Source organism: Taudactylus pleione, unplaced genomic scaffold (genome assembly GCF_031769625.1).
Source record: "Taudactylus pleione unplaced genomic scaffold, aTauple2 ptg001420l, whole genome shotgun sequence".
In the NCBI taxonomy this organism is placed as follows: Eukaryota; Metazoa; Chordata; class Amphibia; order Anura; family Myobatrachidae; genus Taudactylus; species Taudactylus pleione.
The window spans coordinates 101,457-127,810 of NW_028285819.1; positions in this window are offsets into that span (position 1 = coordinate 101,457).

The window sequence follows — 26,354 nt, forward strand, 5'->3', positions numbered from 1 at the left end:
CCAATGTTTACTGATGTTGTTCCCAATGTTACTGATGTTATTACTAATGTTTACTGATGTTGTTCCCAATGTTACTGATGTTGTTCCCAATGTTACTGATATTGTTCCCAATGTTACTGATGTTGTTCCCAATGTTTACTGATGTTGTTCCCAATGTTACTGATGTTGTTCCCAATGTTTACTGATGTTGTTCCCAATGTTACTGATGTTCTCAATGTTTACTGATGTTGTTACTAATGTTTACTGATGTTGTTCCCAATGTTACTGATGTTGTTCCCAATGTTTACTGATGTTGTTCCCAATGTTACTGATGTTGTTCCCAATGTTTACTGATGTTGTTCCCAATGTTTACTGATGTTGTTCCCAATGTTACTGATGTTGTTCCCAATGTTTACTGATGTTGTTCCCAATGTTACTGATGTTGTTCCCAATGTTTACTGATGTTGTTCCCAATGTTACTGATGTTGTTCCCAATGTTACTGATGTTGTTCCCAATGTTACTGATGTTGTTCCCAATGTTACTGATATTGTTCCCAATGTTACTGATGTTGTTCTCAATGTTTACTGATGTTGTTACTAATGTTTACTGATGTTGTTCCCAATGTTACTGATGTTGTTCCCAATGTTTACTGATGTTGTTCCCAATGTTTACTGATGTTGTTCCCAATGTTTACTGATGTTGTTCCCAATGTTTACTGATGTTGTTCCCAATGTTACTGATGTTGTTACTAATGTTTACTGATGTTGTTCCCAATGTTACTGATGTTGTTCCCAATGTTACTGATGTTGTTCCCAATGTTTACTGATGTTGCTCCCAATGTCGTTCCAGCCGTTTACTGATGTTATTCCGAATGTTTAGTAAAGTTGATCCTAATGTTTACTGATGTTGTTCCCAATGTTACTGATGTTGTTACTAATGTTACTGATGTTGTTCCCAATGTTACTAATGTTTACTGATGTTGTTCCGAATGTTACTGATGTTGTTACTAATGTTTACTGATGTTGTTCCCAATGTTTACTGATGTTGTTACTAATGTTAACTGATGTTATTCAGAATGTATAGTAATGTTGATCCTAATGTTTACTGATGTTGTTCCGACCGTTTACTGATGTTGTTCCGACCGTTTACTGATGTTGTTCCGACCGTTTAGTGATGTTATTCCTACCGTTTAGTGATGTTGTTCCGACCGTTTAGTGATGTTGTTCCCAACGTTTACTGATGTTGTTCCGAATGTTTAGTGGTGTCGTTCCCAATGTTTACTGATGTAGTTCCTCATGTTTACTGATGTTGTCCCGAACGTTTACTGATGTTGTTCTGAATGTTTACTGATGTTGTTCCCAATATTTAGTGTTGCTATTCCCAACATTTACTGATGTTGTTCCCAATGTTTACTGATGTTGTTCCCAATGTTACTGATGTTGTTTCCAATGTTTACTGATGTTGTTACCAATGTTTAGTGTTGCTATTCCCAACATTTACTGATGTTGTTCCCAATATTTACTGATGTTGTTCCCAATGTTTACTGATGTTGTTCCCAATGTTACCGATGTTGTTCCCAATGTTTAGTGTTGCTATTCCCAATATTTACTGATGTTGTTCCCAATGTTTACTGATGTTGTTCCCAATGTTTACTGATGTTGTTCCCAATCATATGCTGCACTATACTGTACTGTTATATCTTACGCTGCACTATACTGTACTTTGATATCTGCTGCACTATACTGTACTGTGATATATGCTGCACTACACTGTACTGTGATATATGCTGCACTATACTGTACTGTTATATCATATGCTACACTATACTGTACTGTTATATCATATGCTACACTACACTTTACTGTGATATATGCTGCACTCTACTGTACTGTGATATCATATGCTGCACTATGCTGTACTGTGATATCATGCTGCACTATACTATACTGTTATATCATATGCTACACTATACTGTACTGTGATATATGCTGCACTATACTGTACTATGAAATATGCTGCACTATACTGTATTGTTATATCATATGCTGCAATATACTGTACTGTTATATCATATGCTACACTATACTGTACTGTGATATCATATACTGCACTATACTATACTGTACTGTGATATATGCTGCACTATACTGTACTATTATATCATATGCTGCATTATACTGTACTGCGATATCATATGCTGCACTATACTATACTGTACTGTGATATATGCTGCACTATACTGTACTGTGATATATGCTGCACTATACTGTACTGTGATATCTGCTACACTATGCTGTACTGTGATATCATATGCTGCACTATACTGTACTGTGATATATGCTACACTATACTGTGATATATGCTACACTATACTGTACTGTGATATCATATGCTGCACTATACTGTACTGTGATATCATATGCTGCACTATACTGTACTGTGATATATGCTGCACTATACTGTAGTGTGATATCATATGCTACACTATACTGTACTGTGATATCATATGCTGCACTATACTCTACTGTGATATATGCTACACTATACTGTACTGTGATATCATATGCTGCACTATACTGTACTGTGATATATGCTGCACTATACTATGCTGTGATATCATATGCTGCACTATACTGTACTGTGATATCATATGCTGCACTATACTCTACTGTGATATATGCTACACTATACTGTACTGTGATATCATATGCTGCACTATACTCTACTGTGATATATGCTACACTATACTGTACTGTGATATCATATGCTGCACTATACTGTACTCTGATATATGCTGCACTATACTGTACTGTGATATATGCTACACTATACTGTACTGTGATATCATATGCTACACTATACTGTACTGTGATATCATATGCTGCACTATACTCTACTGTGATATATGCTACACTATACTATACTGTGATATCTTATGCTGCACTATACTGTACTGTGATATCATATGCTACACTATACTGTACTGTGATATCATATGCTGCACTATACTGTACTGTGATATCTTATGCTGCACTATACTGTACTGTGATATATGCTACACTATACTGTACTGTGATATCATATGCTGCACTATACTATACTGTGATATATGCTGCCCTATACTGTACTGTGATATATGCTAGACTATACAGTACTGTGATATCATATGCTGCACTATACTGTACTGTGATATATGCTACACTATACTATACTGTGATATCATATGCTGCACTATACTATACTGTGATATATGCTGCCCTATACTGTACTGTGATATATGCTGCCCTATACTGTACTGTTATATCATATGCTGCACTATACTGTACTGTGATATCATATGCTGCACTGTACTGTTATATCATATGCTACACTATACTGTACTGTGATATATGCTGCACTATACTATACTGTATTGTGATATCATATGCTGCACTATACAGTACTGTGATATATGTTGTTCCGAATGTTTACTGATGTTGTTCCCAATGTTTACTGATGTTGTTCCCAATGTTTACTGATGTTGTTCCCAATGTTACTGATGTTGTTCCCAATGTTACTGACGTTGTTCCCAGTGTTTACTGACATTGTTCCCAATGTTTACTGACGTCGTTCCCAATGTTTACTGATGTTGTTCCCAATGTTTACTGATGTAGTTCCCAATGTTACTGATGTTGTTCCCAATGTTTACTGATGTTGTTACCAATGTTTAGTGTTGCTATTCCCAACGTTTACTGATGTTGTTCCCAATGTTTACTGATGTTGTTCCCAGTGTTTACTGATGTCATTCCCAATGTTTAGTGATGTCGTTCCCAATGTTTACTGATGTCGTTCCCAATGTTACTGATGTTGTTCCCAATGTTTTCTGATGTTGTTCCTAATGATTACTGATGTTGTTCCCAATGTTTGCTGATGTTGTTAACAATGTTTAGTGTTGCTATTCCCAAAGTTTACTGATGTTGTTCCCAATGTTTACTGATGTTGTTCCCAATGTTTAATGATATTGTTCCCAATGTTTACTGATGTTGTTCCCAATCATATGCTGCACTATACTGTACTGTTATATCTTACGCTGCACTATACTGTACTGTGATATATGCTGCACTATACTGTCCTGTGATATCATATGCTGCACTATACTGTACTGTTATATCATATGCTACACGATACTGTACTGTGATATATGCTGCACTATACTATGCTGTGATATCATATGCTGCACTATACTGTACTGGGATATCATATGCTGCACTATACTATACTGTACAGTGATATATGCTACACTATACTGTACTGTTATATCATATGCTACATGATACTGTACTGTGATATCATATGCTGCACTATACTATACTGTGATATATGCTGCACTATACTATGCTGTGATATCATATGCTGCACTATACTGTACTGGGATATCATATCCTGCACTATACTATACTGTACTGTGATATATGCTACACTATACTGTACTGTGATATCATATGCTGCACTATACTATACTGTGATATCATATGCTACACTATACTGTACTGTGATATCATATGCTGCACTATACTGTACTGTGATATATGCTACACTATACTGAACTGTGATATCATATGCTACACTATACTGTACTGTGATATCATATGCTGCACTATACTGTACTGTGATATATGCTGCACTTATCTGTACTGTGATATATATCATGCACTATACTGTACTGTGATATCATATGCTGCTCTATACTGTACTGGGATATCATATGCTGCACTATACTGTACTATGATATATGCTGCACTATACTATACTGTGATATCATATGCTGCACTATACTGTACTGTGATATCATATGCTGCACTATACTATGCTGTGATATCTTATGCTGCACTATACTGTACTGTGATATATGCTGCACTATACTGTACTATGATATATGCTGCACTATACTATACTGTGATATCATATGCTGCACTATACTGTGATATATGCTGCACTATACTGTACTGTGATATCATATGCTGCACTATACTGTGATATATGCTACACTATACTGTACTGTGATATCATATGCTGCACTATACTATACTGTGATATCATATGCTGTACTATACTATACTGTGATATCATATGCTGCACTATACTGTGATATATGCTACACTATACTGTACTGTGATATCATATGCTGCACTATACTATACTGTGATATCATATGCTGCACTATACTATGCTGTGATATCAATTGCTGCGCTATACTGTACTGTGATATCATATGCTACACTACTATACTGTGATATCATATGCTGCACTATACTGTACTGTGATATCATATGCTGCACTACACTGTACTGTGAGATATGCTGCACTATACTGTACTGTGATATCATATTCTGCACTATACTGTACTGTGATATATGCTACACTATACTATACTATGATATCATATGCTGCACTATACTGTACTGTATTATCACATGCTGCACTATACTGTACTGTGATATATGCTGCACTATACTGTACTGTGATATATGCTACACTTTACTATACTATGATATCATATGCTGCACTATACTGTACTGTGATATCATATGCTGCACTGTACTGTACTGTTATTTCATATGCTGCACTATACTGTACTGTGATATCATATGCTGCACTATACTGTACTGTTGTATCATATGCTGCACTATACTGTACTGTTATATCATATGCTGCACTATACTGTACTGTGATATATGCTGCGCTATACTGTACTGTGATATCATATGCTACACTACTATACTGTGATATCATATGCTGCACTATACTGTACTGTGATATCATATGCTGCACTATACTGTACTGTGATATATGCTACACTATACTATACTATGATATATGCTGCACTATACTGTACTGTGATATCATATGCTGCACTGTACTGTACTGTTATTTCATATGCTGCACTATACTGTACTGTGATATCATATGCTGCACTATACTGTATTGTATTATCACATGCTGCACTATACTGTACTGTGATATCATATGCTGCACTGTACTGTACTGTTATTTCATATGCTGCACTATACTGTACTGTGATATCATATGCTGCACTATACTGTACTATTGTATCATATGCTGCACTATACTGTACTGTTATATCATATGCTGCACTATACTGTACTGTGATATATGCTACACTTTACTATACTATGATATCATATGCTGCACTATACTGTACTGTGATATCATATGCTGCACTGTACTGTACTGTTATTTCATATGCTGCACTATACTGTTCTGTGATATATGCTGCACTATACTGTACTGTTGTATCATATGCTGCACTATACTGTACTGTGATATCATATGCTACACTATACTGTACTGTGATATATGCTACACTATACTGTACTGTGATATCATATTCTGCTCTATACTATACTGTGATATCATATACTGCACTATACTGTACTGTGATATATGCTGCCCTATACTGTACTGTGATATATACTACACTATACTGTACTGTGATATCATATGCTGAACTATACTGTACTGTGATATCATATGCTGCACTATACTGTACTGTGATATATGCTGCACTATACTGTGCTGTGATATCATATGCTGCACTATATTATACTGTGATATATGCTACACTATACTGTACTGTGATATCTTATGCTGCACTATACTGTGATATATGCTACACTATACTGTACTGTGATATCATATGCTGCACTATACTATACTGTGATATCGTATGCTGCTCTATACTATACTGTGATATCGTATGCTGCACTATACTGTACTGTGATATCATATCCTGCACTATACTGTACTGTGATATATGCTGCACTATACTGTACTGTGATATCATATGCTGCACTTTACTATACTGTGATATATGTTACACTATACTGTACTGCGATATCATATGCTGCACTATACTGTACTGTGATATCATATGCTGCACTATACTATACTGTGATATCATATGCTGCACTTTACTATACTGTGATATATGTTACACTTTACTGTACTGCGATATCATATGCTGCACTATACTGTACTGTGATATCATATGCTGCACTATACTGTACTGTGATATCATATGCTGCACTATACTATGCTGTGATATCATATGCTGCACTATACTATACTGTGATATCATATGCTGCACTATACTATGCTGTGATATCATATGCTGCACTATACTGTACTGTGATATCATATGCTACACTATACTGTACTGTGATATCATATGCTGCACTATACTGTGATATATGCTACACTATACTATGCTGTGATATCATATGCTGCACTATACTGTACTGTGATATCATATGCTGCACTATACTATACTGTGATATATGCTGCACTATACTATGCTATGATATCATATGCTGCACTATACTGTACTGTGATATCATATGCTGCACTATACTGTACTGTGATATCATATGCTTCACTGTACTGTGATATATGCTACACTATACTATGCTGTGATATCATATGCTGCACTATACTGTACTGTGATATCATATGCTGCACTATACTGTACTGTGATATATGCTGCACTATACTGTACTGTGATATATGCTACACTATACTGTACTGTGATATCATATGCTGCACTATTCTGTGATATATGCCGCTCTATACTGTACTGTGATATCATATGCTGCACTATACTTTACTGTGATATCATATGCTGCACTATACTTTACTGTGATATCATATGCTGCACTATACAGTACTGTGATATATGCTGCACTATACTGTACTGTGATATATGCTGCACTATACTGTACTGTGATATATGCTACACTATACTATACTGTGATATATGCTACACTATACTATACTGTGATATATGCTACACTATACTGTACTGTGATATACTATGATGCACTATACTGTACTGTGATATCATATTCTGCACTATACTATACTGTGATATCATATGCTGCACTATACTATACTGTTATATCATATGCTGCACTATACTATACTGTGATATATGCTGCAGTATACTATACTGTGATATCATATGCTGCACTATACTGTACTGTGATATATGCTGCAGTATACTATACTGTGATATCATATGCTGCACTTTACTGTACTGTGATATCACATGCTACACTACTATGCTGTGATATCATATGGTGCACTATACTATGCTGTGATATCTTATGCTGCACTATACTGTACTATGATATATGCTGCACTATACTGTACTGTGATATCATATGCTGCACTATACTATACTGTGATATCATATGCTGCACTATACTGTACTGTGATATATGCTGCACTATACTGTACTGTGAAATATGCTACACTATACGATACTGTGATATCATATGCTGCACTATACTGTACTGTGATATCATATGCTGCACTATACTGTACTGTGATATATGCTGCACTATACTGTACTGTGATATCATATGCTGCACTATACTGTACTGTGAAATATGCTACACTATACTATACTGTGATATCATATGCTGCACTATACTGTACTGTGATATATGCTACACTATACTGTACTATGATATATGCTGCACGATACTGTACTGTGATATCATATGCTGCACTATACTGTACTGTGATATCATATGCTGCACTATACTGTACTGTGAAATATGCTACACTATACTATACTGTGATATCATATGCTGCACTATACTGTACTGTGATATATGCTGCACTATACTGTACTGTGATATCATATGCTGCACTATACTGTACTGTGAAATATGCTACACTATACTATACTGTGATATCATATGCTGCACTATACTATACTGTGATATATGCTGCACTATACTATACTGTGATATCATATGCTGCACTATACTGTACTGTGATATATGCTACACTATACTGTACTATGATATATGCTGCACGATACTGTACTGTGATATCATATGCTGCACTATACTGTACTGTGATATCATATGCTGCACTATACTGTACTGTGATATATGCTACACTATACTATACTGTGATATATGCTACACTATACTGTACTGTGATATCATATGCTGCACTATACTGTACTGTGATATATGCTACACTATACTATACTGTGATATCATATGCTGCACTATACTGTACTGTGATATATGCTACACTATACTGTACTGTGATATATGCTGCACTATACTATACTGTGATATCATATACTACACTGTACTGTACTGTGATATATGCTGCACTATACTATACTGTGATATCATATGCTGCACTATACTGTACTGTGATATCATATGCGGCACTATACTATGCTGTGATATCATATGCTGCACTATACTGTGCTGTGATATCATATGCTGCACTATACTGTACTGTGATATCATATGCTGCACTATATTGTTCTGTGATATCAAATGCTGCACTATACTGTACTGTGATATCATATGCTGCACTATACTGTACTGTGATATCATATTCTGCACTATACTTTACTGTGATATCATATGCTGCACTATACAGTACTGTGATATCATATGCTACACTATACTGTACTGTGATATCATATGCCGCTCTATACTGTACTGTGATATCATATGCTGCACTATACTGTACTGTGATATCATATGCTGCACTATACTGTACTGTGATATCATATGCTACACTATACGGTACTGTGATATCATATTCTGCACTATACTTTACTGTGATATCATATGCTGCACTATACTGTACTGTGATATCATATGCTGCACTATACTTTACTGTGATATCATTTGCTGCACTATACTGTACTGTGATATCATATGCTGCACTATACAGTACTGTGATATCATATGCTGCACTATACTGTACTGTGATATCATATGCTGCACTATACTGTGATATCATATTCTGCACTATACTTTACTGTGATATCATATGCTGCACTATACTGTACTGTGATATCATATTCTGCACTATACTGTACTGTGATATCATATGCTCCACTATATTGTACTGTCATATCATATGCTGCACTATACTGTACTGTGATATCATATGCTGCACTATACTATACTGTGATATATGCTGCACTATACTTTTCTGTGATATATGCTGCACTGTACTGTGCTGTGATATCATATGCTGCACTATACTATACTATAATGTGATATATGCTACACTATACTATACTGTGATATCATATGCTGCACTATACTATACTGTGATATCATATGCTGCAGTATACTATACTGTGATATATGCTACACTATACTATACTGTGATATCATATGCTACACTATACTATACTGTGATATCATATGCTGCACTATACTTTACTGTGATATATGCTACACTATACTATACTGTGATATATGCTGCACTATACTTTACTGTGATATCATATGCTGCACTATACTGTACTGTGATATATGCTGCACTTTACTGTACTGTGATATCATATGCTGCACTATACTGTACTGTGATATATGCTGCAATATACTATACTGTGATATCATAAGCTGCACTATACTGTGATATCATATGCTGCACTATACTGTACTGTGATATCATATGCTGCACTATACTATACTGTGATATATGCTGCACTATACTGTGATATCATATGCTGCACTATACTGTACTGTGATATCATATGCGGCACTAGACTATGCTGTGATATCATATGCTGCACTATACTGTACTGTGATATATGCTGCACTATACTGTACTGTGATATATGCTGCACTATACTGTACTGTGATATATGCTGCACTATACTGTACTGTGATATCTTATGCTGCACTATACTATACTGTGATATATGCTACACTATACTGTACTGTGATATATGCTACACTATACTGTACTGTGATATCAGATGCTGCACTATACTGTACTGTGATATATTCTGCACTATACTGTACTGTGATATCATATGCTGCACTATACTATACTGTGATATATGTTACACTATCCTGTACTGCGATATCATATGCTGCACTATACTATACTGTGATATCATATGCTGCACTATACTGTACTGTGATATCATATGTTGCACTATACTATACTGTGATATCATATGTTGCGCTATACTGTGATATATGCTACACTATACTGTACTGTGATATCATATGCTGCACTATACTGTACTGTGATATTTTATGCTGCACTATATTGTACTGTGATATATGCTACACTATACTGTACTGTGATATCATATGCTGCACTATACTGTGATATATGCTACACTATACTGTACTGTGATATCATATGCTGCACTATACTGTACTGTGATATTTTATGCTGCACTATATTGTACTGTGATATATGCTACACTATACTGTACTGTAATATAATATGCTGCATTATACTGTACTGTGATATATGCTACACTATACTGTGCTGTGATATCATATGCTGCACTATACTATGCTGTGATATCATATGCTGCACTATACTGTACTGTGATATCATATGCTGCACTATACTATACTGTTATATCATATGCTGCACTATACTATACTGTGATATATGCTGCACTATACTTTACTGTGATATATGCTGCACTGTACTGTGCTGTGATATCATATGCTGCACTATACTATGCTGTGATATCATATGCTGCACTATACTATGCTGTGATATATGCTGTACTATACTGTACTGTGATATCATATGTTGAACTATACTGTACTGTGATATCATATGCTGCACTATACTATACTGTGATATATGCTGCACTATACTGTACTGTGATATCATATGCTGCACTATACTGTACTGTGATATCATATGCTGCAATATACTATACTGTGATATATGCTGCACTATACTTTTCTGTGATATATGCTGCACTGTACTGTGCTGTGTAATATGCTACACTATACTATACTGTGATATCATATGCTGCACTATACTATACTGTGATATCATATGCTGCACTATACTGTACTGTGATATATGCTACACTATACTGTACTGTGATATCATATGCTGCACTATACTGTACTGTGATATATTCTGCACTATACTGTACTGTGATATCATATGCTGCACTATACTATACTGTGATATATGTTACACTATCCTGTACTGCGATATCATATGCTGCACTATACTATACTGTGATATCATATGCTGCACTATACTGTACTGTGATATCATATGCTGCACTATACTATACTGTGATATCATATGTTGCACTGTACTGTGATATATGCTACACTATACTGTACTGTGATATCATATGCTGCACTATACTGTACTGTGATATTTTATGCTGCACTATATTGTACTGTGATATATGCTACACTATACTGTACTGTGATATCATATGCTGCACTATACTGTGATATATGCTACACTATACTGTACTGTGATATCATATGCTGCACTATACTGTACTGTGATATTTTATGCTGCACTATATTGTACTGTGATATATGCTACACTATACTGTACTGTAATATAATATGCTGCATTATACTGTACTGTGATATATGCTACACTATACTGTGCTGTGATATCATATGCTGCACTATACTATGCTGTGATATCATATGCTGCACTATACTGTACTGTGATATCATATGCTGCACTATACTATACTGTGATATCATATGCTGCACTATACTATACTGTGATATATGCTGCACTATACTTTACTGTGATATATGCTGCACTATACTATACTGTGATATCATATGCTGCACTATACTATGCTGTGATATCATATGCTGCACTATACTATGCTGTGATATATGCTGTACTATACTGTACTGTGATATCATATGTTGAACTATACTGTACTGTGATATCATATGCTGCACTATACTATACTGTGATATATGCTGCACTATACTGTACTGTGATATCATATGCTGCACTATACTGTACTGTGATATCATATGCTGCACTATACTATACTGTGATATTTTATGCTGCACTTTATTGTACTGTGATATATGCTACACTATACTGTACTGTAATATAATATGCTGCATTATACTGTACTGTGATATATGCTACACTATACTGTGCTGTGATATCATATGCTGCACTATACTATGCTGTGATATCATATGCTGCACTATACTGTACTGTGATATCATATGCTGCACTATACTGTACTGTGATATATGCTGCACTATACTGTACTGTTATATCATATGCTGCACTATACTATACTGTTATATCATATGCTGCACTATACTATGCTGTGATATCATATGCTGCACTATACTGTACTGTGATATCATATGCTGCACTATACTGTACTGTGATATATGCTGCACTATACTATACTGTTATATCATATGCTGCACTATACTATACTGTGATATATGCTGCACTATACTTTACTGTGATATATGCTGCACTATACTATACTGTGATATCATATGCTGCACTATACTGTACTGTGATATTTTATGCTGCACTATATTGTACTGTGATATATGCTACACTATACTGTACTGTAATATAATATGCTGCATTATACTGTACTGTGATATATGCTACACTATACTATGCTGTGATATATGCTGCACTATACTTTACTGTGATATATGCTGCACTGTACTGTACTGTGATATCATATGCTGCACTATACTATGCTGTGATGTCATATGCTGCACTATACCATGCTGTGATAAATGCTGTACTATAGTGTACTGTGATATCATATGTTGAACTATACTGTACTGTGATATCATATGCTGCATTATACTGTACTGTGATATCATATGCTGCACTATACTATACTGTGATATCATATGCTGCACTATACTATACTGTGATATATGCTGCACTATACTTTTCTGTGATATATGCTGCACTATACTGTGCTGTGATATCATATGCTGCACTATACTATACTGTGATATATGCTACACTATACTATACTGTGATATCATATGCTGCACTATACTATACTGTGATATCATATGCTGCACTATAGTATACTGTGATATATGCTACACTCTACTATACTGTGATATCATATGCCACACTATACTATACTGTGATATCATATGCTGCACTATACTATACTGTGATATATATGCTACACTATACTATACTGTTATATCATATGCTGCACTATACTTTACTGTGATATATGCTACACTATACTGTATTGTGATATCATATGCTGCACTATACTATGCTGTGATATCATATGCTGCACTATACTGTACTGTGATATATGCTGCACTATACTATACTGTGATATCATATGCTACACTACTATGCTGTGATATCATATGCTGCACTATACTATACTGTGATATTTTATGCTGCACTATATTGTTCTGTGATATCTGCTACACTATACTGTACTGTAATATAATATGCTGCATTATACTGTACTGTGATATATGCTGCACTATACTATGCTGTGATATCATATGCTGCACTATACTGTACTGTGATATCATATGCTGCACTATACTATGCTGTGATATATGCTGCACTATACTGTACTGTGATATCATATGTTGAACTATACTGTACTGTGATATCATATGCTACACTATACTGTGATATATGCTGCACTATACTGTACTGTGATATCATATGCTGCACTATACTGTACTGTGATATATGCTGCACTATGCTGTACTATGATATATGCTGCACTATACTGTACTGTGATATCATATGCTGCACTATATTGTACTGTGATATATGCTACACTATACTGTACTGTGATATCATATGCTGCACTATACTGTACTGTGATATATGCTGCACTATACTATACTATGATATATGCTGCACTATACTGTACTGTGATATCATATGCTGCACTATACTGTACTGTGATATCATATGCTGCACTATACTATACTGTGATATATGCTGCACTATACTGTACTGTGATATCATATGCTGCACTTAACTGTACTGTGATATATGCTGCACTATACTGTACTGTGATATCATATGCTGCACTATACTGTACTGTGATATCATATGCTGCACTATACTGTACTGTGATATTTTATGCTGCACTATATTGTACTGTGATATATGCTACACTATACTGTACTGTGATATCATATGCTGCACTATACTGTACTGTGATATTTTATGCTGCACTATATTGTACTGTGATATATGCTACACTATACTGTACTGTAATATAATATGCTGCATTATACTGTACTGTGATATATGCTACACTATACTATGCTGTGATATATGCTGCACTATACTTTACTGTGATATATGCTGCACTGTACTGTACTGTGATATCATATGCTGCACTATACTATGCTGTGATGTCATATGCTGCACTATACCATGCTGTGATAAATGCTGTACTATAGTGTACTGTGATATCATATGTTGAACTATACTGTACTGTGATATCATATGCTGCATTATACTGTACTGTGATATCATATGCTGCACTATACTATACTGTGATATATGCTGCACTATACTTTTCTGTGATATATGCTGCACTATACTGTGCTGTGATATCATATGCTGCACTATACTATACTGTGATATATGCTACACTATACTATACTGTGATATCATATGCTACACTATACTATACTGTGATATCATATGCTGCACTATAGTATACTGTGATATATGCTACACTCTACTATACTGTGATATCATATGCCACACTATACTATACTGTGATATCATATGCTGCACTATACTATACTGTGATATATGCTACACTATACTATACTGTTATATCATATGCTGCACTATACTTTACTGTGATATATGCTACACTATACTGTACTGTGATATCATATGCTGCACTATACTATGCTGTGATATATGCTGCACTATACTGTACTGTGATATATGCTGCACTATACTTTACTGTGATATCATATGCTGCACTATACTGTACTGTGATATCATATGCTGCACTATACTGTACTGTGATATCATATGATGCACTATACTGTACTGTGATATATGATGCACTATACTTTACTGTGATATCATATGCTGCACTATACTGTACTGTGATATCATATGATGCACTATACTGTACTGTGATATCATATGATGCACTATACTGTACTGTGATATATGCTGCACTATACTGTACTGTGATATATGCTGCACTTTACTGTACTGTGATATCATATGCTGCACTATACTGTACTGTGATATCATATGATGCACTATACTGTACTGTGATATATGCTGCACTATACTATACTGTGATATCATAAGCTGCACTATACTGTGATATCATATGCTGCACTATACTGTACTGTGATATATGCTGTACTATACTATACTGTGATATCATAAGCTGCACTATACTATGCTGTGAATCATATGCTACACTATACTATACTGTGATATATGCTGCACTATACTGTACTGTGATATCTTATGCTGCACTATACTATACTGTGATATATGCTACACTATACTGTACTGTGATATATGCTACACTATAGTGTACTGTGATATCATATGCTGCACTATACTGTACTGTGATATATTCTGCACTATACTGTACTGTGATATCATATGCTGCACTATACTATACTGTGATATATGTTACACTATACTGTACTGCGATATCATATGCTGCACTATACTATACTGTGATATCATATGCTGCACTATACTGTACTGTGATATTTTATGCTGCACTATATTGTACTGTGATATATGCTACACTATACTGTACTGTGATATCATATGCTGCACTATACTATGCTGTGATGTCATATGCTGCACTATACCATGCTGTGATAAATGCTGTACTATAGTGTACTGTGATATCATATGTTGAACTATACTGTACTGTGATATCATATGCTGCATTATACTGTACTGTGATATCATATGCTGCACTATACTATACTGTGATATCATATGCTGCACTATACTATACTGTGATATATGCTGCACTATACTTTTCTGTGATATATGCTGCACTATACTGTGCTGTGATATCATATGCTGCACTATACTATACTGTGATATATGCTACACTATACTATACTGTGATATCATATGCTGCACTATACTATACTGTGATATCATATGCTGCACTATAGTATACTGTGATATATGCTACACTCTACTATACTGTGATATCATATGCCACACTATACTATACTGTGATATCATATGCTGCACTATACTATACTGTGATATATGCTACACTATACTGTTATATCATATGCTGCACTATACTTTACTGTGATATATGCTACACTATACTGTACTGTGATATCATATGCTGCACTATACTATGCTGTGATATATGCTGCACTATACTGTACTGTGATATATGCTGCACTATACTTTACTGTGATATCATATGCTGCACTATACTGTACTGTGATATCATATGCTGCACTATACTGTACTGTGATATCATATGATGCACTATACTGTACTGTGATATATGATGCACTATACTTTACTGTGATATCATATGCTGCACTATACTGTACTGTGATATCTTATGATGCACTATACTGTACTGTGATATCATATGATGCACTATACTGTACTGTGATATATGCTGCACTATACTGTACTGTGATATATGCTGCACTTTACTGTACTGTGATATCATATGCTGCACTATACTGTACTGTGATATCATATGATGCACTATACTGTACTGTGATATATGCTGCACTATACTATACTGTGATATCATAAGCTGCACTATACTGTGATATCATATGCTGCACTATACTGTACTGTGATATATGCTGCACTATACTATACTGTGATATCATAAGCTGCACTATACTGTGATATCATATGCTGCACTATACTATGCTGTGAATCATATGCTACACTATACTATACTGTGATATATGCTGCACTATACTGTACTGTGATATCTTATGCTGCACTATACTATACTGTGATATATGCTACACTATACTGTACTGTGATATATGCTACACTATAGTGTACTGTGATATCATATGCTGCACTATACTGTACTGTGATATATTCTGCACTATACTGTACTGTGATATCATATGCTGCACTATACTATACTGTGATATATGTTACACTATACTGTACTGCGATATCATATGCTGCACTATACTATACTGTGATATCATATGCTGCACTATACTGTACTGTGATATCATATGCTGCACTATACTATACTGTGATATCATATGTTGCTCTATACTGTGATATATGCTACACTATACTGTACTGTGATATCATATGCTGCACTATACTGTACTGTGATATTTTATGCTGCACTATATTGTACTGTGATATATGCTACACTATACTGTACTGTAATATAATATGCTGCATTATACTGTACTGTGATATATGCTACACTATACTGTGCTGTGATATCATATGCTGCACTATACTATGCTGTGATATCATATGCTGCACTATACTGTACTGTGATATCATATGCTGCACTATACTATACTGTGATATCATATGCTGCACTATACTATACTGTGATATATGCTGCACTATACTTTACTGTGATATATGCTGCACTATACTTTACTGTGATATATGCTGCACTGTACTGTGCTGTGATATCATATGCTGCACTATACTATGCTGTGATATCATATGCTGCACTATACTATGCTGTGATATATGCTGTACTATACTGTACTGTGATATCATATGTTGAACTATACTGTACTGTGATATCATATGCTACACTATACTGTGATATATGCTGCACTATACTGTACTGTGATATCATATGCTGCACTATACTGTACTGTGATATCATATGCTGCAATATACTATACTGTGATATATGCTGCACTATACTTTTCTGTGATATATGCTGCACTGTACTGTGCTGTGATATCATATGCTGCACTATACTATACTGTGATATATGCTACACTATACTATACTGTGATGTCATATGCTGCACTATACTATACTGTGATATCATATGGTGCACTATACTATACTGTGATATATGATACACTATACTACACTGTGATATCATATGCTACACTATACTATACTGTGATATCATATGCTGCACTATACTATACTGTGATATATGCTACACTATACTATACTGTTATATCATATGCTGCACTATACTTTACTGTGATATATGCTACACTATACTGTATTGTGATATCATATGCTGCACTATACTATGCTGTGATATTATATGCTGCACTATACTGTACTGTGATATATGCTGCACTATACTATACTGTGATATCATATGCTACACTACTATGCTGTGATATCATATGCTGCAGTATACTATACTGTGATATTTTATGCTGCACTATATTGTACTGTGATATATGCTACACTATACTGTACTGTAATATAATATGCTGCATTATACTGTACTGTGATATATGCTGCACTATACTATGCTGTGATATCATATGCTGCACTATACTGTACTGTGATATCATATGCTGCACTATACTATGCTGTGATATATGCTGCACTATACTGTACTGTGATATCATATGTTGAACTATACTGTACTGTGATATCATATGCTACACTATACTGTGATATATGCTGCACTATACTGTACTGTGATATCATATGCTGCACTATACTGTACTGTGATATATGCTGCACTATACTGTACTATGATATATGCTGCACTATACTGTACTGTGATATCATATGCTGCACTATATTGTACTGTGATATATGCTACACTATACTGTACTGTGATATCATATGCTGCACTATACTGTACTGTGATATATGCTGCACTATACTGTACTATGATATATGCTGCACTATACTGTACTGTGATATCATATGCTGCACTATACTGTACTGTGATATCATATGCTACACTATACTGTACTGTGATATCATATGCTGCACTATACTGTACTGTGATATCATATGCTGCACTTAACTGTACTGTGATATATGCTGCACTATACTGTACTGTGATATCATATGCTGCACTATACTGTACTGTGATATCATATGCTGCACTATACTGTACTGTGATATTTTATGCTGCACTATATTGTACTGTGATATATGCTACACTATACTGTACTGTGATATCATATGCTGCACTATAATGTGATATATGCTACACTATACTGTACTGTGATATCATATGCTGCACTATACTGTACTGTGATATTTTATGCTGCACTATATTGTACTGTGATATATGCTACACTATACTGTAATATAATATGCTGCATTATACTGTACTGTGATATATGCTACACTATACTATGCTGTGATATCATATGCTGCACTATACTGTACTGTGATATATGCTGCACTATACTATACTCTTATATCATATGCTGCACTATACTATACTGTGATATATGCTGCACTATACTTTACTGTGATATATGCTGCACTGTACTGTGCTGTGATATCATATGCTGCACTATACTATGCTGTGATATCATATGCTGCACTATACTATGCTGTGATAAATGCTGTACTATACTGTACTGTGATATCATATGTTGAACTATACTGTACTGTGATATCATATGCTACACTATACTGTGATATATGCTGCACTATACTGTACTGTGATATCATATGCTGCACTATACTGTACTGTGATATCATATGCTGCACTATACTATACTGTTATATCATATGCTGCACTATACTATACTGTGATATATGCTGCACTATACTTTACTGTGATATATGCTGCACTGTACTATACTGTGATATATGCTACACTATACTATACTGTGATATCATATGCTGCACTATACTATACTGTGATATCATATGCTGCACTATACTATACTGTGATATATGCTACACTATACTATACTGTGATATATGCTACACTATACTATACTGTGATATCATATGCTGCACTATACTATACTGTGATATATGCTACACTATACTGTACTGTGATATCATATGCTGCACTATACTATGCTGTGATATCATATGCTGCACTATACTATACTGTGATATATGCTGCACTTTACTGTACTGTGATATCACATGCTGCACTATACTATACTGTGATATCATATGCTGCACTATACTATACTGTGATATTTTATGCTGCACTATATTGTACTGTGATATATGCTACACTATACTGTACTGTGATATATGCTGCACTATACTATACTGTGATATTTTATGCTACACTATATTGTACTGTGATATATGCTGCACTATACTATACTGTGATATTTTATGCTACACTATACTGTACTGTTATATATGCTACACTATACTGTGCTGTGATATCATATGCTGCACTATACTGTACTGTGATATATGCTGCACTATACTTTACTGTGATATATGCTGCACTGTACTGTGCTGTGATATCATATGCTACACTATACTATGCTGTGATATCATATGGTGCACTATACTATGCTGTGATATATGCTGTACTATACTGTACTGTGATATCATATGTTGAACTATATTGTACTGTGATATCATATGCTACACTATACTGTGATATGTGCTGCACTATACTGTACTGTGATATCATATGCTGCACTATACTGTACTGTGATATCATATGCTGCAATATACTATACTGTGATATATGCTGGACTATACTTTTCTGTGATATATGCTGCACTGTACTGTGCTGTGATTTCATATGCTGCACTATACTATACTATACTGTGATATATGCTACACTATACTATACTGTGATATCATATGCTGCACTATACTATACTGTGATATCATATGCTGCACTATACTATACTGTGATATATGCTACACTATACTATACTGTGATATCATATGCTACACTATACTATACTGTGATATCATATGCTGCACTATACTATACTGTGATATATGCTACACTATACTATACTGTTATATCATATGCTGCACTATACTTTACTGTGATATATGCTACACTATACTGTACTGTGATATCATATGCTGCACTATACTATGCTGTGATATCATATGCTGCACTATACTGTACTGTGATATATGCTGCACTATATTGTACTGTGATATATGCTACACTATACTGTACTGTAATATAATATGCTGCATTATACTGTACAGTGATATATGCTGCACTATCATATGCTGCTCTATACTGTACTGTGATATCATATGCTGCACTATACTATGCTGTGATATATGCTGCACTATACTGTACTGTGATATCATATGTTGAACTATACTGTACTGTGATATCATATGCTGCACTATACTGTACTGTGATATATGCTGCACTATACTGTACTGTGATATCATATGCTGCACTATACTGTACTGTGATATATGCTACACTATACTGTACTGTGATATCATATGCTGCACTATACTATACTGTGATATCATATGCTGCACTATACTGTACTGTGATATCATATGCTGCACTATACTGTGATATATGCTACACTATACTGTACTGTAATATCATATGCTGCACTTAACTGTACTGTGATATATGCTGCACTGTACTGTACTGTGATATCATATGCTGCACTATACTGTACTGTGATATCATATGCTGCACTATACTGTACTGTGATATTTTATGCTGCACTATACTGTACTGTGATATCATATGCTGCACTATAATGTGATATATGCTACACTATACTGTACCGTGATATCATATGCTGCACTATACTGTACTGTGATATTTTATGCTGCACTATATTGTACTGTGATATATGCTACACTATACTGTACTGTAATATATGCTACACTATACTATGCTGTGATATCATATGCTGCACTATACTGTACTGTGATATATGCTGCACTATACTATACTCTTATATCATATGCTGCACTATACTATACTGTGATATATGCTGCACTATACTTTACTGTGATATATGCTGCACTGTACTGTGCTGTGATATCATATGCTGCTCTATACTATGCTGTGATATATTCTGCACTATACTATGCTGTGATAAATGCTGTACTATACTGTACTGTGATATCATATGTTGAACTATACTGTACTGTGATATCATATGCTACACTATACTGTGATATATACTGCACTATACTGTACTGTGATATCATATGCTGCACTATACTGTACTGTGATATCATATGCTGCACTATACTATACTGTTATATCATATGCTGCACTATACTATACTGTGATATATGCTGCACTATACTTTACTGTGATATATGCTGCACTGTACTGTGCTGTGATATCATATGCTGCACTATACTATACTGTGATATATGCTACACTATACTATACTGTGATATCATATGCTACACTATACTATACTGTGATATCATATGCTGCACTATACTATACTGTGATATATGCTACACTATACTGTACTGTGATATCATATGCTGCACTATACTATGCTGTGATATATGCTGCACTATACTTTACTGTGATATCATATGCTGCACTTTACTGTACTGTGATATCACATGCTGCACTATACTATACTGTGATATCATATGCTGCACTATACTATACTGTGATATTTTATGCTGCACTATATTGTACTGTGATATATGCTACACTATACTGTACTGTGATATATGCTACACTATATTGTACTGTGATATATGCTGCACTATACTATTCTGTGATATTTTATGCTACACTATACTGTACTGTGATATATGCTGCATTATACTGTACTGTGATATATGCTACACTATACTGTGCTGTGATATCATATGCTGCACTATACTATGCTGTGATATCATATGCTGCACTATACTGTACTGTGATATCATATGCTGCACTCTACTGTGCTGTGATATCATGCTGCACTGTACTATGCTGTGATATCATATGCTGCACTATACTGTACTGTGATATCATATGCTGCACTGTACTGTGCTGTGATATCATATGCTGCTCTATACTATGCTGTGATATATGAGGCACTAAACTGTACTGTGAAATCATATGTTGAACTATACTGTTCTGTGATATCATATGCTACACTATACTGTGATATATGCTGCACTATACTGTACTGTGATAACATATGCTGCACTATACTGTACTGTGATATCATATGCTGCACTATACTATACTGTTATATCATATGCTGCACTATACTATACTGTGATATATGCTGCACTATACTTTACTGTGATATATGCTGCACTGTACTGTGCTGTGATATCATATGCTGCACTATACTATACTGTGATATATGCTACACTATACTATACTGTGATATCATATGCTGCACTATACTATACTGTGATATCATATGCTGCACTATACTATACTGTGATATCATATGCTACACTATACTATACTGTGATATCATATGCTGCACTATACTATACTGTGATATATGCTACACTATACTGTACTGTGATATCATATGCTGCACTATACTATGCTGTGATATCATATGCTGCACTATACTATACTGTGATATATGCTGCACTATACTTTACTGTGATATCATATGCTGCACTATACTGTACTGTGATATCATATGCTGCACTATACTGTACTGTGATATCATATGCTACACTATACTGTACTGTGATATCATATGCTGCACTATACTGTACTGTGATATCATATGCTGCACTTAACTGTACTGTGATATATGCTGCACTATACTGTACTGTGATATCATATGCTGCACTATACTATACTGTGATATCATATGCTGCACTATACTGTACTGTGATATTTTATGCTGCACTATATTGTACTGTGATATATGCTACACTATACTGTACTGTGAATTCATATGCTGCACTATAATGTGATATATGCTGCACTATACTGTACTGTGATATATGCTGCACTATACTGTACTGTGATATTTTATGCTGCACTATATTGTACTGTGATATATGCTACACTATACTGTAATATAATATGCTGCATTATACAGTACTGTGATATATGCTACACTATACTATGCTGTGATATCATATGCTGCACTATACTGTACTGTGATATATGCTGCACTATACTATACTCTTATATCATATGCTGCACTATACTATACTGTGATATATGCTGCACTATACTTTACTGTGATATATGCTGCACTGTACTGTGCTGTGATATCATATGCTGCACTATACTATGCTGTGATATCATATGCTGCACTATACTATGCTGTGATAAATGCTGTACTATACTGTACTGTGATATCATATGTTGAACTATACTGTACTGTGATATCATATGCTACACTATACTGTGATATATGCTGCACTATACTGTACTGTGATATCATATGCTGCAGTATACTGTACTGTGATATCATATGCTGCACTATACTATACTGTTATATCATATGCTGCACTATACTATACTGTGATATATGCTGCACTATACTTTACTGTGATATATGCTGCACTGTACTGTGCTGTGATTTCATATGCTGCACTATACTATACTGTGATATATGCTACACTATACTATACTGTGATATCATATGCTGCACTATACTATACTGTGATATCATATGCTGCACTATACTATACTGTGATACATGCTACACTATACTATACTGTGATATATGCTACACTATACTATACTGTGATATCATATGCTGCACTATACTATACTGTGATATATGCTACACTATACTGTACTGTTATATCATATGCTGCACTATACTATGCTGTGATATCATATGCTGCACTATACTATACTGTGATATATGCTGCACTATACTGTGATATCATATGCTGCACTATACTGTACTGTGATATATGCTGCACTTTACTGTGATATCATATGCTGCACTATACTGTACTGTGATATATGCTGCACTTTACTGTACTGTGATATCACATGCTGCACTATACTATACTGTGATATCATATGCTGCACTATACTATACTGTGATATTTTATGCTGCACTATATTGTACTGTGATATATGCTACACTATACTGTACTGTGATATATGCTGCACTATACTATACTGTGATATTTTATGCTACACTATATTGTACTGTGATATATGCTGCACTATACTATACTGTGATATTTTATGCTACACTATACTGTACTGTTATATATGCTACACTATACTGTGCTGTGATATCATATGCTGCACTATACTGTACTGTGATATATGCTGCACTATACTTTACTGTGATATATGCTGCACTGTACTGTGCTGTGATATCATATGCTGCACTATACTATGCTGTGATATCATATGGTGCACTATACTATGCTGTGATATATGCTGTACTATACTGTACTGTGATATCATATGTTGAACTATATTGTACTGTGATATCATATGCTACACTATACTGTGATATATGCTGCACTATACTGTACTGTGATATCATATGCTGCACTATACTGTACTGTGATATCATATGCTGCAATATACTATACTGTGATATATGCTGGACTATACTTTTCTGTGATATATGCTGCACTGTACTGTGCTGTGATTTCATATGCTGCACTATACTATACTATACTGTGATATATGCTACACTATACTATACTGTGATATCATATGCTGCAC